At 25.3% G+C, this 8,125-nt stretch overlaps 1 pseudogene; it reads right to left on the reverse strand.

Annotated features, from left to right (window-relative positions):
- Positions 1-232: 232 nt before the first annotated feature.
- On the reverse strand, positions 233-6,892 carry LOC106317136 (annotated as a pseudogene).
- Between the last annotated feature and the right edge of the window lie 1,233 nt (positions 6,893-8,125).

Here is an 8,125-nt window from a genome sequence, read left to right on the forward strand (position 1 = left end):
TCTAGTGTTATATAATTATGGAATAATGTGACACCATTAGATTAAACTATACTTTATATTAGATGCTCTAGAATTCTTTGAAATATAATTTAGAAGGCATCTAGAGTGCCAGCTAGGATTTGGAGTTTTTTTAATTAATACAAAATGAAGATTTTAAATTTTCAAATGGTTCTCAATTAATATATAGGAGATTTGACTTCATATAATACTTCATATATCTTGTATTTGGCGTTTATTTATTGAGTACGTGTGTAACGAGGCCAGGGATATGGGTATTGGTAAAATAATCTTCCCAATCAATGCATTTTGAGCTAAACCGAGGTAAGTCGTTCATCTCTTTGGCTTCATTCTTGATTCGTAATGTTTCCAGGTTTCTATCTTCGAATCTACATGTCAATTTAAATTCAAAACAATTATAGTTAAACTGTGACTCAAGGCACGACAAAAAGATTTGTAGATCATGTTTATTGAAGAAGGCTTTCACTATCATATATCTACCAAGTTTCTAGTAGACATATATATTATATAGTATAAGGAAATGTCTAATGAAAAACTCCACCTATTAAAATAGAAAATAATAAATGAAATTAAAAGGATATTATGAGAAAATGTGAGAGATAGAGACATACATGCCCTTGAAGAGTAGATAGGGCTCATAAATTTCCACCTGTCTCATGGCCATCTTAAATTTACGGTTGTGATGTTGATATTTATCTCCAAATTGTGATGGGAAAGTTATGCTAAGTAGTTCCAATATCTAAAAGAAAATAAGAACAGAGACAATATATAAATGACATAGAGAACAATCTACTTCAGACATGGCTGAATCTGAGATTTAATGGCCATAAACATTTTTAGAGAACAATCTACTTCATGTGCGATATATGTAAGTATACCTGTAAAGGTAATTTAAAGCGAAGGCCCATGTAGAGACGGAACATAGCCATTGTGGACAAAAGTACTGGAGGTTTTGGGACTATATATAGGCATACCACTGCGACCGAGCAGAGGGTTTTTCTTGAAATAACGAATACTAATTTCAGTAATTTGCTTATACATTGTTGGATTCCGGTAAGATGAGGCTACATGGTAAACGGTAAGACTTCCTGAATCATGGAAGTGTTCAGCTGCGGTCGCTATCATTGCATTTGCCACCATGTCGACGGGTATCTTGTTAGACATATATTTTCGTGTTAAAATCAAGCTAGTAAAAAATTGAGTCTTAATTTAATTTGTACAACTAGATTTTGATATAACTGTTTGTTAACTAATTTATTTCGCTATAAATATTTTTCGGTTTTCGTTCGACTCTAATTTGCTTTTATTGGGTTTCGATTCCAGTTTGGTTGTGGTTTTTGGTTTAGAAATATATGAACAATTTTGGTTATATATGAAGTTGAGTTTAGGTTAAAGTGATGGAATATTTTGATATTTTGTGTGGTATGGATATATAAAAAATTTGAATTTTTCGGTTCTGGTTACATTTCTGTTTTAAATCACTTAAAATAATTGAGGTAAAATAAAAAAAATCCTCATACCGTGAATCACCAATATAATAAAATGGGAGAAATATTTAGAAAATTATTTTATTTACATATCTATTTATTTAAGGTATAAATAATATAGCAAAGAATAACAAATAATTTTAATAAAATAAAGATACTATATTCAGAAAAATGTTATAGTTTTTATTAAAAATATAATTTGTAATGTTTATATTATGAAAAAATTATAATGTCGATATTTTGTATTTTCAAATATTTTAATTTGCTGAAAAGAAATAAAATGAGATGAACTATTACTTGGTTTTAAAATCATATGCAAAAATGATCAAGTTGGATCGCAAAAACCAATTCAACCAAAAAGAAAAGAAAACATATATTTTATTTTACCTTAATAGGTCCAAGTCCACTGCCCTTACAAATCTAGTTTATTGTTTTGACCGACAAAATCAGATTTATTATTGGAAAACTCACTGAAAAAGTTAGTGGAAATTTTTTATAATTAATTGGAAAAATATGGGCATAATACTAAGAAGGATTCTGCTTTAATAACATATATACTGATAATGTTACTAGTGAACTTACGATATCACATGCTTCTTTTTGATCAACGAGAAAACACTTAAGCATGCCCTTCCCGTATGCTAGAATTATAGTGTCCACAGTTCTTCATATATACAATCCCACAAAAGAAGTTGAGTCAGAGAAAAATTTATATATTTAGGATTTGATGGCATCTTTATTTGGCTCCCTAGAGACTTAGATCTCTTTTGATCAAAGTTATATACTTTCTAGATTTAGTATATCAATACATAACTGAACAATAAGATCAATACCACATACTTGTTGTAAAAACTTATTTTTTAGATGAATTATAAATTTAACATTCTTTCAAAAAAATTTAAATTGACAACAAATAGGCATATTTTCTCTATAGTGTCCAAGAAACATCTCTCCCATTACTTTGGTGAACGCATAAGTGTTTGGCAGTCCAAAAAGTTTTGCCCTAGTTAACATTGTGTGAACAACGTGCCTCAAGTTACTATATAGTTTCTTAACATTTACACCAAATAATATTTTTTTTAAACAATATTTTTAATTTTGGCATATGAACACAAACCTTTTCAACCCAAGATCTCTCATGGCATGTTTAGTTTCTTCTTCTGAACAACCTTGTTCAACGAGTTGTTTCAATCTCTGCTCTACCAGTTGCATTTCCGTATTGATATCTACCTTATTTTTACCGTGAAGAGTTTCTCCCATTGCAAAAGGTATCTCTTGTATAAGTCCCGATCTTCCCCCACAAATATAAGCTAGAAAAGAAAACAAATATGTATACATGAATATTATAACTACTAACTAGTGTCGATATATAAATATTGTATACCGGGATCCTCTTATATATTAATTGAGAAGTCAATTTACTGATTTATGCTGACGTGTCGCTCATAAAAGAGCTCTCCAATTAATTGTTATAATTTGATTGGTTGATAGTTTTTCATTTTTCATTTATTTAATTATATTTTTTTAAAGAAAACTATTCATAAAATTACCTAATCTAATCTATGTTTCCAGACATACAATTAAGTATCTTAAATATAGATTTATTAACATAATTTTTTTATAGAAATAATTAAATATCTAGATTACATTATATAAATTGATAAGATACATATAAATGCATATGATACTATAGAAACAATTATAAAAACGGTTTTTATTATGTCTATATTAGTAGTGAATAAAATAAATCATATATTTTAGAAAACTAATTAATTTAAATTTAATAATATTAATTAAATTGGCTCATTCACTATATATAGTATAAAAATGTGTCAAATGAATGCAAAACAGTCAAATATATAATTCTAACAAAATTCAATCATTTTCCAATGACAATGTGATATCATAGATGCGTTATCACTTTTAGTAATGATTAAAATATATTTATATTTTAAAACATAAAAATTATATGGTAAGTTATTTAAATGTATATTAATCAAGAAATTTTTAATTTAATTCATCTATTAATATAAACAGGTGAATTAACATTATTATATGGTAAGTCATTTAAAATTATATTATTTGGTAATTCATTTAATTTATTGTATGGTAAGTCATTTAATTATATTAATCAAAGTATTTTTCACATGATTTTTCTAGAGTTAATACTCTATTAATATAATTCCTATAGGTTAGATTATAATAAATTTAGCATGCTTATTTTTAATAGGAAAAAAATGCAGACATAAATAAAAGAACAAGAGGAAAGAATAATAAAATATATTTGTTGTGTTCTTGGTATTTTTATATTCTTATGTATTTAATTTTTATTTGTTTGTCGAGGTACATGTACTTTTTTGTGTTACTATAAATGTGAACTAATTAGTTTTATGTGTTTTTAAAATGTTAAGATAAATTTAGTAAGGAAGTTCAATAAAAATGACCATCTCTACAATTGTTAAAGTCAAAGATGGAAAATATAATGTAAATTGAAAGTATGAAAAAATACTTAAAAATTAATGAGATGTATTTTTTACGCTATAATAAACTTTTAAATGTACGATAATAAAATTTTAACAAACTTTATACAAATAAAAACATTTTATTTCATATAATATTGGATCTCACATTAATATTAAGTATATATGCCTAAAATAACGACATTTGGTTATTTAAATATTGAAATGTTTTTTTCTTATTAGTTAATCAGATTTAATTAATATAGGTATGTTTTAATTTAATTTTAAATAAAATATAGCAATAATTTTAAAAGATATGTAAACTATGATTAGTTTTAATTAAAAACATTTGGTTGAACGAGTTAGTGTTTGATAAAATAACGTGATGATCAGAGATAATTTAAGGAAGAATTTGTTTACTTAACCCATTTGAGTTTTATTTTAAACACTAAATTAAAAATAAATGAGTAAGAAAGTCTGATTTGGAATAAATTATGAGAAAAATGGCTTAAACTACCATTTTCCTAATACATGCTTTTATGTTTACCTTAACCAAATTTATCCTTAGTTTTAAGGAGATATATTCTATTATATATTAATTGAGAAGCCACTTTAATAGATTAAGTTTTTAAAAATAGTTATAATTTGATTAATTGTTAATATTTATTAGTTATTATTTTAATCAGATCTAAAAATAAAAGTTATCTCTAGAACTAATTAATACAAATTACCAAATAACACAAATGATATTACAAATAATGATTTATGGTAACTAATTGTAGAATTAGAGAAATAATATATATGTTTTATTAATTTCTTTATTTTATCAATTAGTTATATATAATTAAATAAAATACTTTAGCATTTTTTATATAAATAAATTTAATGGTTATATATTATTATATAAATGAATTATATTTGTAGGTAAGAAATTATTATAACTTTTATGTCTTTAAAAACCACACAAAACCATTTACAAAAGATCTTTCATGATAAAAGCATCCGATCATTGTATTGGTCATATTGGAGTTACACAAAAAAAAACCACACTCTCTTTTTTCTCTCTTGTGAGCTAGAATATTTTTGGTTTTTCATGTGTTAAACTAAAATATAAAGTAATTCTACAACCAATAATTTGAATTAATTATAATATCATTTTCTGTAAGACAAAGATTTTTAATGACCAAGGTTTATGTTTTTGAACTATTTTAAATCTCACATATCTTCTAAAAATATATACTCAAATTTTTTATTATCCAAATATTTGAAATTAAAAATTAAAATTTTGAATTTCTAATTATTATTCAAAAATTATAACACTCTAAATATAATATATATTTCTTTATATAATATAACTACTCGCAAAATTGCGGGCAAACACCTAGTAAATAAATTATTCAAGCTAATTTCTTAAAAATATATTTTTTATATATATTATAATATTATATATAAAATGACTATTTGAACTTTATAGACAATATTATATTATCTTATCAAGAACAGACTATTATAACTAATTCTATATATATATATATATATATATAAAATAATAATGACATATAACAACTACAATAATGAGAACATACTAGAGCGAGTTAGCGTAAATCTGGTAAAAGGGCAAGAGTAGAGACTAAATAATCTTTCTCGTCATTTACAATTTCAAAATTTCTAAAACATAATTTTATTAAAATAGTTTTTGAAATATAATGCTAAAATCCTATAAATATCGCTATTATTTAAAGTCTACAAACTTTGTTTACATATAAAGATTTAAAAGCCTCCTATAAAGTGTTTAAGTTACTATTTCTATATTTAATGTCATAATTGATGACTTAAATAGTGAATGTTCTATGTCAGGCATGTATATATATTATGAACTTGATTTTATAAGGTTTAAATGAGCCCACTTGGTGGTTTCAATCATGGCTGATAATTCCAAACACTTTAAATGGAAAGAAAATTTGGCGTTTTCAAAGGCCTCAGAATTAGTCTGAGCTTTGACATATCCTTCCAAAAATAAAAAGTTTAAACGTGATTCACCAGTTGAGACATGGAGAAGCAGTTGTGATTTCACACACTTCTTAGCAAAGTTAAGGACATTGAGTGCTCCAAATGTGTTGTTCCGAAGTGCAACATCGTATCTGTTTCACATTCAAGTGAACCATAAGCTAATTAATATGGTTGTAAATAAACAATATATATCAGTTTCAAACAAAAAAAACAATATATATTCATAATGAAACGAATGTACAACTACCTTTCGTCGAATGTCGTGGTGGCAGCTGCATGGGCAACAATGTCGATCTCTTGCATCATATCTTGCAAAAGATTAGAGTCACTCACTCCCATATTGTTTAATGATACGTCGCCTGGAACAGGAACAACTTTTTCCGAGATTAGGGCGTTTAAACTTTCATCACCAATATTCTTTCTTAACACCTTAAACAAATCTTTCTCGAAAACCTGATACAAATATGAAATTCATTTTCGTCTGAATCCTCTATCAAAAAATTGGTTCATAAATTTTGGTATGTACGTTGTAAATATACCTCACTGTGTAACCGTTGTTTCGCGGATTTCTTGTCAGATGCTCTTACGAGGAGGTAAAGTCTCTTCACGTTTGGTTGCAAACTCAGAACTCGCTCCACGAAAACTATGTTTAAATATTAAAAATTCATAAACAATATATAAATTCATGAATTAGACGAGTGGTTTATTATAAATAAAGTTGCTCAAATATATATCTATATATTTTATATATTGATCATCGTTGCTCCAATTTTTACTCAGTACTTAAAAAAAATTACTCAGTTGATTTCTTGCAGTACAGGAGATTACGTACAGAGAATTACCTTTAGCGAGGAAACCGGAAGCGCCAGTGACGAGCAAGGTCTTGTTCTCAAGAAACTGAACACGATTTGATTCCATAGTTGAAACTCAAAAACCTAAGTGAAGACAAAGAAGTGAAGTGTTTGTCTGTTTTGAATGTTTGAACCCAGCACTATAACACATGTATTTATAGAGAAATGGTGAAAATACCAGCCACTTTCCAATAATATTTTAATATGAAATTATTTTTGGTTCTTTTATAACACAAAAAGACGATAAAAAGAACTAAAAGCCCATAAATAAAAAATAAAATAAAAAACCCGCATGGACTATGGTATTTTTCGAAAGATTTTGGTATTTTTTAAAAAGTACAAACCCCCATCATTTATTAAGTGCGAATTCTCTTAAACAGACCCTTTTTAAATTTATGTCACAAAAATAGAACTAAAAAAATAAAATGACCAAAATAGACTTTTTTATTTTGAAAATTTTAATATTTTTTAAGCTTTTGAAATTTGAAATAATATCCCCAAAACCCTACCGTTTAACTCTAAACCCTAAACCCTAAATCATAAACCTTAAACCCTAAATTATCAATCCTAAACACAAAAATACACCTCTTAATAAAACATTTTGGTCATTTTGATATTTGGAATCTATATTTGTGATAAAAAAAATTTTAGGTCTATCCTAGGGAATTTCTCTTTATTAAATTTACTAGAATTTAACATGTATGCCGTACTAGTATTTTTTGTATTTATAATTGTGTATATTTAGTTTATAGGATAAAATGATAATATATATTATTTATAACTTGGTGTTTTTATTATAGAATTTTATAACATTGTTATTTTGTATCTTGTTCGACAACATCAAATATATAATGGTCTGTGTTTTCATCAAAAAATAATGAATATCAATCTATTGTTACAATATTTGGTTCAAAAAATTCTTAATTTAAAATAATTAAATAGAAAAACATTTTTAGAATACAAAATTACTTTTGAATTTATAACATTTACATATATTTATTTTATAAGTTTTCAATTATATTATAATTTTATTATTTTACAGAATATTCTTTATATTTAAGTTCAATAATTTTTTAACTTTTTTTATTTATATTAAAATTATTCAACTTACTTTTTAGAATCAAACTTAATATGTATAAAGAATTTAAAGCTAGTTTGTTCATAAAATGTTGACATATATAATGCTAATTAAATATTGGAAAATCAACAAAAATAACACATTCATAATGACACTTTTCATGTCAGGGAAATTACATGTTTACCACTTTCATGCTACCAGTTTTCATTTATATCACTACTA

The sequence above is a fragment of the Brassica oleracea genome, chromosome C9, assembly GCF_000695525.1.
Source record: "Brassica oleracea var. oleracea cultivar TO1000 chromosome C9, BOL, whole genome shotgun sequence".
Lineage (NCBI taxonomy): Eukaryota > Viridiplantae > Streptophyta > Magnoliopsida > Brassicales > Brassicaceae > Brassica > Brassica oleracea.